Source organism: Peromyscus californicus, unplaced genomic scaffold (genome assembly GCF_007827085.1).
Source record: "Peromyscus californicus insignis strain IS unplaced genomic scaffold, ASM782708v3 Scaffold_7__1_contigs__length_154581171, whole genome shotgun sequence".
NCBI lineage: Eukaryota > Metazoa > Chordata > Mammalia > Rodentia > Cricetidae > Peromyscus > Peromyscus californicus.
The window spans coordinates 106,274,809-106,286,944 of record NW_026294595.1 but is presented as its reverse complement, the minus strand read 5'-3'; the positions used below and the strand labels follow the sequence as shown (position 1 = coordinate 106,286,944).

Here is a 12,136-nt window from a genome sequence, read left to right as displayed (position 1 = left end):
ATTATGCCAGACACTTGGGGCTGGGAAGAGTCACCTCAAAGCCTGGCAGCTCACCCCAGTTGCACAGCCAAAACCTGGGGCTGTCACTAGGAGGCCACCTGCCTCTTGGCTTGGGTGCTTGGCGGAGGAGGCTACAGACCCCTCTAGTCTCCCCGCCCCAGGCGCTGGCTTAGGCTTGCCAAGCAAACACTGTCAGACTCAACCCTTCACACTGGCTCCTCCTGCCCTAACGGGGTACAGGATACGACAATGTTGCTTTCCCAGGTCAAATGGAACCGCCAAGAGTGACAATCCATGAGCCCCACTAGACGGTCAGCCACTCCTCTGTCTAGCCCAAGACTTCCCCCTCCTGGTGACTTTAGGGTGCTAACAAGTGCAGGAGACCAGCCACCGAAGGGCTCTTCACACTATCCATGCAGGAAGCACAACCCATACCCAAGCGAGCAGTCTGCAAAGCCAATGGTGTTCCCAGCAAAGGCCACAGCTGGGTCTAGGGCCTGTGACGTAGCCCATAAAACACCTGGGGAGCTGACACACTGAGTTTATACACCAGACATACCTTGGAGGCTTCTTGTGAAGTTCAAAGAGACTCGGTAACTCCCTACTTTTGAAGTCAAAGGTCTCTCAAAGCATTCTGCCATTGTCACTATTTTTTATGGAGCAAGTTTGAAGGCACAGAGTGCAGCGCTAAACACCTTCCTGCGGAAGGCCTAGTCCTCACAGCGATGCCTCCATATTACAGAAGTGAGATCCGAGGCTCAGAAAGGTCATGAAAGCCGTTCTGTGAGACACTAAGCCATTCTGTGAGCGCACTCTTTAACTTCGATGAGGGTCACATTCGCTGCCCATCCCAAAGCGACTCTCTGAACGCCAAACGCTTTCCAGTCTAACTCACAAAGTTCTGCATTATGTATGGTTTTATGTTAATTTACCAAAGTTAAGGAGAGTGAGAGTCCTGAGTACTGAATAATGAAAACTCTTTTTACACATTCTTCAGGGTGTGTGCCTGCAGGCCATCCTCGGTGTCTCCTGACAGCATTATCCTAAACTCTATTTGACTTGGAGTCTAGGATTTCACTAGCCTTCCAGGGACAGTACCCTCAGCCCCCGCATCAAGACAGCAAGCAGACAGGCAGAGTGGGGGTGGGCACAGCTGAAGGCTTGGGTGCAGGTTCTGAGGGGGCTACCGGATGAGGAGAGAGTATCAAGGCAGGTGGTGCAGAACCTGGGTTTGACCAGTGTCCCCTTTCTGTGAAACGTGACAGTAGCCGGGGTCTCAGCATGGGGGCGGGGGCAGGAACTAGCTCATAGCTGGCAGGGGTGACTAGGCTCTTTGCTTTGTTTTCTAATAAATCCCAACTCACTTCCAAGTGAGGCTTCTCCAGTCTTAACCATACTGGCCTTAACACGCTTCCCTACGAAGGCAGAGGACTGAACGGCTGGGGTGTTAGACCCCACACCAGGCCACCCAGCTATGCCTACATGCGAGGCTTTTCTTCAACCTCCAACCCTGGTCCTCTAACCCCGGACTTACAGAGAACCCAGGGCTCCAGCCTGTTCAAGAGCAAGGGCAAAGGACACAATATACCACAGGACTGGGCTGAGGCTGGTGAGAGGCCCCACGGATCATCCTCTTCCCAGATTCCCCAGTGGGCCCACAGCAGAGGCACCAGCTTGTCAGCACCTCTAGGTCTGGCCCTCCTCTAGGACTGCTGGGAGGCCACACCCTGTCTCCCCACCTGAGCTGCTGAACAAAGAGTCTTCACACTGCAGATGTGCAGGGGAAGGGTGGGGAGCTCAGACTGTCCCCACCAGTCACAGGAAGGTGGGGGGCAGGCACCCCAGAACACCACCTCCTCTCCGTCCTGTGCTGACCACACCCACTCTGAGAAGGTCCTAATATTTTGCAGAATGATAGACTCTGAGGCTAAGAGTCACATAAGCAACCCAACCACTCCCCACGCTTTGAGCCATGAAGGGGCACAGATACTGGGGTGCTGTACCCCACCTCTTCACTGTGTACACCGCCATGTTTCTCACTCATCACTGTCCTGATCACTTGGCTCCTCGGGGCCTAAGTAATTAAGACAGGTTCCTACTCGTCTCTTACTTTTTCTTGTTTATTGTTGCTGCTATTTTTTTGTTTGCTTTGGTTTAAGTTTTGAGATCGGGTCTCACTATATAACCCATCCTGAAACTCTTGGGTGCTTCCTACTACTTGGATTACATGCAGTTAAGACCATGTCCTGCGTGGCCACTGTTCTCTCACAGGGCTCCTCTGACCCCCAGGACCAAGCCTGTGATGTCTTACCCCTCCCCTACTTCCTCGCCCCACTGGGCGCTGCTCCTGAAGCCAGTTCCCGCTGCCCTAACCCCCCACTCTTCCTTCTCCTAAGCAAGGCACTAGTCCAGCAGGACTCCACCCCAGCCCTGGGGGTGTCTCTGCTGGCCTCTATGCCGCTCTTATCTAGGGTAGGCCCTTCCCTGGGTCCTTCCTGGAGACAATGCTTCCATCCATTTGTTAATCACACGAGTGAAAACTTCAAACTGGTGCTCCACGTCATACAGCCCCCGTGGCTGTATATATTATCCCCGTGGCATAAATAAGAAACTGAGTCACAGGGAGGGTCAGCTTCTTGCCCAGAGATCATAACCTGCTCAGGTAACTCCTGAATGAGAGGGTGAGAGAGGTGTACATCAAGGAAGTGGCAGGACAGTGTGACACTGGCCGAAGTCCCTCCCAGAATCAGAAGGTCCGAGCCTGCGACCGTGAAGTCCTGGGCATCAGATTAGACCTTCTGGGTCAGTCAATCACCCACCCAATGAAGAGAACAGAGACCACCAGAGCCCAAGACCAACTCTGGGCCCGGGATCCATCTAGCCTATCCCTCCCTCTGCAAAGCCCTTTGTGTCCACGACTGTCTAAGTGTGCTTGTCCCATCAAGCCTACCTCTCTCAGGAAACTAGCCCTCAACCCTTCCTTTCCTCCTGAGCGCTTCTGAGCCCATCCACCATCCATGTTTGCGGTTCCCAGTGAGCAGCATTCTTCCACAACAGCCATTCCCAAGGGGTATTTTCCTGCTCAGTAAGATAGTAGGAAATCTTTAAAAACACATTATTTCCTTAGCAAAATAAGCTTGAGAAACATAAGATCCTCTTTCTTTCCTATATAACTTGTCTGGACCTCAATTTTCATAAACACAGCTTGACCCTCCCAACAGGGCAGCAGAGCGGACCTGCCAATTTCTTCTCTCATTTGTTTCCTATTCCCTAAGGAGGCTTACAGCAGTCCCTGAGAATAGTACCCCCTCACCCCTCAGGAAGACTTGGCAAAATGGGGAGACAGGCTTGCCTGTACCCTCCTCTGAAGAGTTGGTAGAACACCTGTAGAACTCAAGCTAAAAGCAGACCAACCCCAGTCCTGCCAGCCCCTCTGGCACAGGGTGGCGTTCACCTTCACTGTCTGTCTTCCCACCTTTTGCCCGAGAGTGGTGAGTGCATGCTTGGTGCCAGCATCTAATGGGACCTCAACCGACTCTAAGCTATGCTAAGCCAGGAGAGCAAGAAGCCTTGGGAGAGCCCTAGGCAAGCCAGACAGTTTCCACACCAATTACTCACTCTACTGCATCATGAGCACACAACTTTTAATGGTAAACCAGAAGTTAGGTATATTAAGCTCCTACTCTGGAAATACACAGAGCCCCACCCAACAAACTCTGTGACATCACTCCATAGGGGAACAGAACCTCTCTGTTCACAGACAAGGAAACTGAGGTGACAAAAGGGAGCGGACACTTGCCTGTAGTGGGTTCAGCCCAGGCCCTGACTCCCAAATACACTGGGGAGGCAACCAGGGCAGCCACAGCCTCGTTCATGTGACCATCAATAGCAGCAGCAGGGACTCCCCCAGGGCCAAAAGGAAGGAGAGGGCACGCTCCAGGAAGACAGCGGGCTTGTCAGAAGTGTCACCGCTGTGCTGGAGCTGAAGCCAGCTGCAGCCCCAATCTCTCGCTCCGCCCTGGCTAAAGGAAGGGTGCTCACCCCAGATTGGCGCCCCCACCAGACTAGGCTGCAGGCAGAGATAAGGTGTCCTGCCTGTCATCTACACGTCACCCTGTGTAAGGCCCAGTCACCCCAGACACCCCGTTGTGGTCTTGGAGCTCCAAGAAATCAGGCCTGTGATGCCAGCATCTGAGACTCAAGCACCCATAGGTCCCTCATCTAGCCCCACTTCCGAGCAGGCCACCCACAGCGTCCTCTCCTACTATCTTACTGAATCCTTTCTACACTCCCCACCCCATCAGCTCCTTTGCCCACAGAGGTTGCTCCCTGAACTCTGCCAAAACAACCCACTAGGGACTGAGAGTACCTGCTATAGGTCCCATCTAAACTGAGCCTGTCATATAGAACACGGGTCTAAATTCACTGCGTAGACAGTGGCCAGTGGAGTAGCAATTCTGCAAGGCCTGTGCTCTTAAAAATGCAGCCTCAACCAGGCATGGTGCATACCTTTAATCCCAGCCCCCTGGAGGCAGAGGCAGGAGGGTCTTTGTGAGTTGGAGGCCAGCCTGGTCTACCTAGGGAGTTCCAGAACAGCTACATAGTGAGAACCTGTCAGAAAAAAAAAAAGAAAGAAAGAAAGGAAGGAAGGGAGGGAGGGAAGGAGGGAGGGAGGGAGGGAGGGAGGGAGAGAGAGAGAGAGAGAGAGAGAGAGAGAGAGAGAGAGAGAAAGAAAGAAAGAAAGAAAGAAAGAAAGAAAGAAAGAAAGAAAGAAAGAAAGAAGAAAAGAAAAGCTAGACAGAAAAGGAAAGGAAAGGGGGGAAATGCGGATTCCCAGGCCTCACTCTGGACCCACTGAATCAGACGAGACTGACCTGCATTTTAGTTAGCCGAACAGGTGAGATGTCTGCGCTCAAGTTTGAGAAGCATTTTTAAAACCACAGCTCTAATCATATTGTGACAGCCATGACCTATAACCTTCGGTGGTTCCCTGGGGCCTGGTATAAGTCCAGATTCTGCAGCTGGGCAATCAAGCTTTTTCCCAGCCTGGCTTCACCCCACCTCCCCAGGCTTGACCTCCTTTTCCACGCTGGGAATGCCACCAGTCCTCTGAGGGCTTCAGGACACTCTCAACGGCACAGCTGCTTCCAGGAAGCCTCTCTGAAGTGCACCTGGTACTGCCAGCTCTCTTTGATTTCCTGAACAGTGAGGACCACACCCTTTGTCCCAGCTGCCTCTGAACACCAGGCTGGGTGCAGGAGATTCCAGGTACCAATGACATCTAAGGAGACCTAGGGTCCAGCTCAGGCTCTGCACTAGCCTCCAATTCAACTCAGCAAACTAGGATGCAGGCATAGACAGGCCTCCTCCATGAACCTCCTGACAACTACAGCAATGTGCTTGCTGTGTGCCTCAGTTTCCCCAAATGCAGAAGAGAATGTCCAACGATCCTACTTTCTCTTCTTGGGAGGAGATGGAGGAGCTGCCCAAGTGGAAGAACAGATCCCCTAAGCTCTGGGGCTCAGAATTTATAATAAACAGTACCCCTGTGTGGTCAGCAGCCCCTCCTCAGCCAGCCAGGGCCCTAGAGGTGGTCATGTGTCTGGAGGTGTCCCTGGAAAAGGCTCACAGGCACAGCTGCCCTGGCCTGGGTCTCAGGCACCTCTTAGAAAGACCCTCATAAGAATGTAGCCCCCACAGAACTGCCAACCTCTACCACCTCCGGGGGGGGCAAAGAAAAAGTCTCTCTCATCCCATTTTACAGAAAGGCAGAGAGAGGCCAATGCACCTCCAGTCCCTCTTCTCTATCCCTTGGCTCTGTACTCACATCCTATCCAGCCCACCTCAGAGCCCAGCTGGGATCCCAAGAGTCAAGCTTGAAGCACCTCCTCACTGTTCTAGGCAGGATCACGAAGAGGCTAGCTTGTCTGTGGACCCCCATTGAGCTTTGTCCTCTCCAGGGAGGGGAAATTCACAGAAGCAGTGACAGGGACATAAACTACGAGGTGACATTCCAATTAGTGCTTAGACTCGAAGCACAACCCCGCCCCCGGCAGAACCCTGATATCAGTGTGCATGAACCCCAATTCATCCCAGAAGAGACAGTGAGGCCAGAAGCAGAGAATCTTGGCAGCCCACCTTGGCAAGGGTATCGGGCACCCGTGCAAGGCAGGAAAGGCCCTTGTGTGTTAAGAAGCCCTCCACTGGCCCAAATCTAAGAGGCAAGGGAGAAGTGGCCAGGCTTCCAGAGTCAGATGGTTTGGGTTCAGGCCTCACGCTGCCACTATTGGTTGTGTACTGGACCTCCAGCCTGCCCTCGATAAAATGGAAGAGAAGGCAACCATGTAAGGTGCTGAGGGCAGTAAAGGAATCCATCGGCTGAGTCCTTAAAACAACACCTAGTGCCCAATGAGCACACTAGGACCTATTCTTACCACTTGCCCTTGGCCAGATTTCCTCTACTCAGGTGCTGTCTTTGCTCCCACCTATGCCAGTCCATGGCATTTCCTAGCCATGCCAGCCTCACCCCAGATACGAACTGGTAGCTCCTAACTCCAGCACTTGACTCACAGTATGACATTTGGATCTATCCTGGATTCCCCTGTCAAGATCCCAGCTCTCCGTCCTTCCATATCAGAGGTCCCTGGCTCTCCCCCTCTACTCTGAAATACTAGCCCCATGATTCAACACTCCACTGACTGTTCTGTACAAACTGGAAAGCTGTGGATAGCAAGATGAGGCTTCATAAAAAGACACACCCCCAACTCCAGCTTATTCTTTCTCTCAACTGCCTGGCCCCCTGGGTTGGAACATGCAAAAGCCACCCAAGGGAGTAGGCTGAACTAAATCCCAGGCTGTCTCCATGTCCTGAATTAGAGACCCTGCTTCCTACATTCTGCATAGTCACAGTCTAAACACACGTACACCTTGATTTCTAGCCAAGAAAGCAAAGGAAATCATTTAGCTGCAACCGACCGACAGTGATCCCCACATGCCTGGTCTCCCCTTGTTAGACAGGACTGACCTCAAGGTACCCCTATCTTCTCAGCTTCCCCTTTTCACATCCTACTTGCTGGCTCACATTCTTGCAGCAATTTGCACAACTGCTTTTGTGGAAACAAAACTCTTCAGGATCACTTAAGGCTACAGGAGTCTCCCGTGCTCACTGTAATACCCAAGTCTTTCTGCCTAGCCGAACCTCACCTTTACGGCTCGAGATTTCCTGAGTGTTACCTACAGGGCACCGAGCAAGATGCTTCAGATACAGCAATGGGCCAACTTGTCAAGGGACAGAGCTTTTAGGAGACCTGCAATGGGCCCACCAGTCAAGGTTGTAGCCCTTAAGAAGGCGAACGATGTCCAGACAACTGTAACAAGGGGTTATGAACTCTTAAACATAAAATGAAGAAAGTAAAGCAAGTTCTACGGTGAATCACACGTAGAGGAGGGGCCCTCGACACAGGCTAGGATGGTATCTGGGGAAGGAATACTTAAATTTAGAACTAAAAAAATGTAAGCAAAGCATGTCCAGTAAAAAGCACTGGACAGTCATCTTCAAGTCAAGGAAGGCATCACAAGCAAAGTCTCTGGGCCAGGGAAAGGCTCGGGGTGTTGAAAGGACAGAGGTGACTCAATGTGTCTGCCAGGGAGAGCAGAACGGTGACAAGAGTCAAATAAGGCTGGGAGATCATCGGTGGCCACGTGACAGAGGGCCAGCTGGGCCATGGGAAGGTTTTGAGATTTCATGCAAGTGTAATAAGCCATCAAGGAACAAAATGCTCTGATCAGAATGTTCTATGTTATTCTTGCCGCTCTGTTTAATAAAAAGATGCAAAGAAGATAAGTGGAGGCACTGGAGAGGCTGCTGTAGTATTTGGGAAGACTCGAAGGGCGGCGTGGCATGGGGCAGTAGCCTGAGGTGAGAGCAACAGATTCAGAGCATGGAGAACAGATCCTAGATGGGCTCTGCGGAAAAAGAGCCAAGTGTTCTGGGACTGGCTGTGAGGGGTGGGTAGAAAGGAGTCCATGCTGCCTATCCTAAAAGATGGGTAGATTACCAACCATTTTCAGGTGGCAGGACCTGGGAGGCTCCTGTCCCCAGTGCTCGGGATCCTGCTTCATTCACATTAGTCTGCTGTCAAGCCGGACAGGACAAGCAATCAGAAGGGTGATGGGACCCAGCTGGGGCCAGAGACAAACTCTGCCATTCAAAATGACAAGCACGAAACACTTAAGGTCTTTGTGTTCAGGGCTGGAGAGGCGGCTCAGCGGTTAAGAGCACTGGCTGATCTTCCAGAGGACCTGGGGTTCAGTTCCCAGCACCCACATGGCAGCTTATAACTGTCTGTAACTCCAGTTCCAAGGGATCAGACACCCTCACATGCAAGCAAAATACCAATGCACATAAAATAAATCAAAAAAAGAGATCTTTGTGTTCATAAATTGTTTTTGTTGTTGTTAATCTTAAGAAGGAATGAAGCCGGGCGGTGGTGGCACATGCATTTAATCCCAGCACTTGGGAGGCAGAGGCAGGTGGATCTCTGTGAGTTCAAGGCCAGCCTGGACTACAGAGTGAGTTCCAGGAAAGGCTCCAAAGCTGCACAAAGAAACTCTGTCTCAAAAAAACAAAAAAAAAAAAAAAAAAAGAAAAAGAAGGGATGAAAACTGGGGTAGAAAGTGAACAGGGGATGATGTCTCATTAGAAGGGAGTCAGGAAAGGAGGTGATGAGAACAGAGCCCTGGAGCCCTCCAACATTTAAGAGCTAAGTGAAGTGGTTCCAAGAAAGCAGGCTAAGGCAGACAGGCAAGAGGGAGGAACTGGAGGGCACGGAGAAGGATACCACTCTGGGACAGAGCTTTTAGGAGACCTGCAAGGTGGGCAAAGCCTGCTAGAATGGCCAGTCACTAGAGACCCTGGGTGCCTCTTACGGACGCTGCTAAGGACAGAACTTCAGAGGAAGATACACTGTAACGGGAATTGGGTCCCTGCCTTCAAGGGGGTGAGATTCAAGGTTAATAAGGGAGACTGTGGAAAGGAGAGGGAGGACATAAGCCTGTTCTCATAACCTGTGGGTAAGAAACCCCGGGGACGCATATGGGAATGGTCACAGGGCCCAGGAGCCTATGAGGAAGCATGGCCCTTCAGGCACTGTAATATCCCTTCCTCTGTAAGAGGTCGCAGAACGCAAATAAGAGGGCCATATACACACCTTCTTGACCCTCCATTTACCCCCAGCCTCGCTGACCTCCACTCAGCACCTGCTGTTTCCCCCCCACCCCCAAGCTCGGCCAAGCGGACCCCAGGCGGGGCCATGCTGTGCCACTACCAGTCGGTTCCTCGAACAACCTGTGGGCACGTGCTTGCTCCTGGTGCAAGATCCGAGAGGTCCGCGACCGCTGCTCACCTGCTCCACAGGCGCGCCACCCCCAGGCCGACAGCCGGCCTCCGCACCCCTTCCCGGCGAAGCGACAGCTCCAACTCGCCCTACCCTTCGTGAGCCTGGCTCCCGCCAAGCCTGGGGCAGACTGCGAGCCCCGGGACGGCCCTCGGGAGAGCTGATCCCCATTCCTCTCGCTCTGTCCCAAAGAGACCCGCGGACTCCGGGCCCCCGCCGCCGCCGCCGCCGCCGCCGCCGCCGCCGCCGCCGCCGCCGCGAGCTGCGCTCCCCCGGCTCCCCAGCGCGCACCCTCCGGGCCGCCCGAGTGTCTAGCCGGCTTTGTCTGCGCCGCCGTGCGGGGCGCCCGGGGGATGCGGCCCAGACCCCGGGGTCGCAGCCGTCCGGGGCAGCTGCCTCTGCCCACCGCCCGCCGCCGGCCTCCGTCGGGAGCCCCTCGCCTGCGCGGCACCGTGGCTACCCGCGCCCGGGCCGGGGAGGCCGCGCCGTACCTTTCCCTGCGGAGCCGGGGAGCGTCTTTGCGAGCGGCCTCGGCCTCTCCGCCTCCCCTCCTCCGCAGCCGCCGGGCTTCCTCCTGCAGCCGCCGCCGGGACCGTAGGGCCGAGCCAGCCGCCGCGGCCTGTGCGGGGGCCCCGCTCCGCCTCGCGTCCCCGGCCCACCCCGCCTGTGCGCTCCGCCCCGGACCCGCCCACCGGGGGCGGGGAGCCCGAGGCCACCCGGCCTGGAGCCGCCGGCGACACAGCCACCTGCGCTCCCCTATCTCGCAAATGGGACGCCTCACCCACCCATCTGCCTAGGAACAGAGCCAGCCCTGCGCTGCCCCGCCCTGCGAAGCCGACGAGGTCTTCCGGCACTGTAAGAGCGCGCCCGCCTCAGTTTACCCACACCCAGGAGCCGCCCTTTCGAAAGGGAAGAGAGCCCCTCTCCTTCTGCGCTGCCTCCACTCACTCAGGTCTCGGTTGGGTGTCCACGTCAACCCGGAACCTAAGGCGAAAGGGAAAGAACACTCACATCCCAACCAGTCCCCTCACTGCCGGGGCCATGGTCTGAAGTGGCCCTTTTAGAAAGTGTATTTCCCTGTAAAAAAAAAAAAAAAAAAACCCCAAACTTTTAATAAAAGCTAAAGTCAATATTAAGTGGCACTTTTTTCTTTAAAAAAAAATTGTAATTGCTTAGAAATTATTTGTTAGCGGGGCAGTGGTGGCATATGCCTTTAATCCAATTGTTCTCAACCTTCCTAACGCTGCAACCCTTTAATACTGTTCCTAACGTTGTGTTGACCCCAACCATAAAATTATTTCGTTGCTGCTTCATAACTGTAATTTTGCTACTGTTATGAATCATGATGTAAATATTTGATATGCAGTATCTGATATGCGACCCCCAAAGGGGTCACAACCCACAGGTTGAGAACGCTGCTTAATCCCTGTACCCGGGAAGTAGAAGCAGGCGAATCTCTAAATTCAAGGCCAGCTTGGACTACGGAGTGAGTTCCAGGACAGCCAGGGCTACACAGAGAAACCCTGTCTTGAACAACCCCCTCCCTCTAAAAAAAGAGAAAGAAAGTCATGTATTCATCTCTGTACCCCTATTCAGTTTTTCATGTTTTATTGGTAATACACCAGGTCAGCACTGGATCCAAGGGAATACAAGCCCCTGGTGGCGGCAAAGCCCCTACTTTGGGCTGTGTCTCAGGAGGATACCCTCCCCTGATTTCAACCTGGAACAGGCCAAGGCTGAGCACAGGTCACTATAGGTTCAGCCAGGAGAGAAACAGGATGTGGTGACAAATATGTGTGACCCCAGCCTCTGGAGGCCAAGTCAGGAGGGTTACAGAGTTCAAGGCTAGCCTTGGCTACACACCAACTTCAAGGCCAGGCCGAGCTACACAAGCCTGCCTCAAAGGAACAAGGAGTAGGGGTGTAGCTCAGCAGAAGAACACTGTTCAACGTATCCAAGGCTCTGGGTCCAATCTCTAAAAGAGGCCCAGAGAGCCGACGTGGCCCTGCAGGAATGAGCTCTTACATTCCCTGACAGAGGGGACCACCTAGGACCCAACTTCAATGGGGGCAAGTCCATTTCACATGGAGTTTCTTCTCACTCGGAAAGGTCTTGTCATTGACCAAGTGCTGTGGGATGTTCTGTATGGCAAATGTGTTGCTGATTAGTCAATAAATAAAACACTGATTGGCCATTGGCTAGGCAGGAAGTGTAGGCGGGACAAGGAGGAGAATAAAGCTGGGAAGTGGAAGGCTGAGGCAGAGAGACACTGCCAGCTGCCACTACAAACAGCATGTGAAGATGCCGGTAAGCCACGAGCCACGTGGCAAGGTATAGATTTATAGAAATGGATTAATTTAAGCTGTAAGAACAGTTAGCAAGAAGCCTGCCACGGCCATACAGTTTGTAACCAATATAAGTCTCTGTGTTTACTTGGTTGGGTCTGAACGGCTGTGGGACTGGCAGGTGAGAGAGATTTGTCCTGACTGTGGGCCAGGCAGGAAAACTCTAGCTACAACCAAGCTCAAAGTCCCTCTTCCCACTCTCCTAAACGCCAGGTCCTCCTGGGGTTAAACTCAGGTAGACATCATCCTCTCCTCCGTGACCCCTTCACCCTCCACCAAAGAGCAGAATGGTTATGGTTATGGGTGGCTTTAAGGGCTCAAGCCCTTGAGTGAATTCTGCCTCTGGGTAGTTACTTGGTCTTGGGCAAGTTATCTTGTTTCAGTTCCCTCAGCTGT

General features: G+C 53.2%; 1 protein-coding gene across 3 annotated transcripts in view; it reads right to left on the bottom strand.

Annotated features, from left to right (window-relative positions):
• The window catches only part of Smox (spermine oxidase), a 34,505-nt gene extending 24,452 nt beyond the window's left edge, over window positions 1–10,053 (bottom strand). The window contains exon 1 of one of the 3 annotated variants that reach the window (XM_052722438.1): window positions 9,887–10,053. The gene's annotated coding sequence lies outside the window, so the exon portion shown is untranslated. The remainder of the gene's footprint in view (window positions 1–9,886) is intronic. The other 2 variants (XM_052722437.1, XM_052722436.1) reach the window with 2 other exon arrangements.
• Window positions 10,054–12,136: the final 2,083 nt, after the last annotated feature.